Source organism: Perognathus longimembris, chromosome 18, assembly GCF_023159225.1.
Source record: "Perognathus longimembris pacificus isolate PPM17 chromosome 18, ASM2315922v1, whole genome shotgun sequence".
Classification (NCBI taxonomy): domain Eukaryota; kingdom Metazoa; phylum Chordata; class Mammalia; order Rodentia; family Heteromyidae; genus Perognathus; species Perognathus longimembris.
The window spans coordinates 53871294-53871814 of record NC_063178.1 but is presented as its reverse complement, the minus strand read 5'-3'; positions in this window follow the sequence as shown (position 1 = coordinate 53871814).

Sequence of the window (521 nt, the reverse complement as noted above, 5' to 3'; positions counted from 1 at the left end):
CTCTGAATCCCAGACTCTGCCCATCACCATTGACAAGCTTTTGTCCTTACCTGAAAATTGAACCGGCATCCTTTTTACTACCTCAGAAAATGGAATCTCCTGCACATTGCCCACCCCCCTTTTAAAGGATGATTTGCACAAAGACAAAGGGGAATTGCTACCTTTAACTCTACTCCCACACAAAACTCAGTACATCTCCACATGGATTCTTTTTTTTTTTTTTTTTTTTTTTTGGCCAGTCCTGGGCTTGGACTCAGGGCCTGAGCACTGTCCCTGGCTTCTTCCCGCTCAAGGCTAGCACTCTGCCACTTGAGCCACAGCGCCGCTTCTGGCCATTTTCTGTATATGTGGTGCTGGGGAATCGAACCTAGGGCCTCGTGTATCCGAGGCAGGCACTCTTGCCACTAGGCTATATCCCCAGCCCCTGGATTCTTGATTCACATGTCTTTCTGACAAAGAATCACCTAGTTCTTTGACACACACACACACACACACACAAACACACACACACACAATTCAGG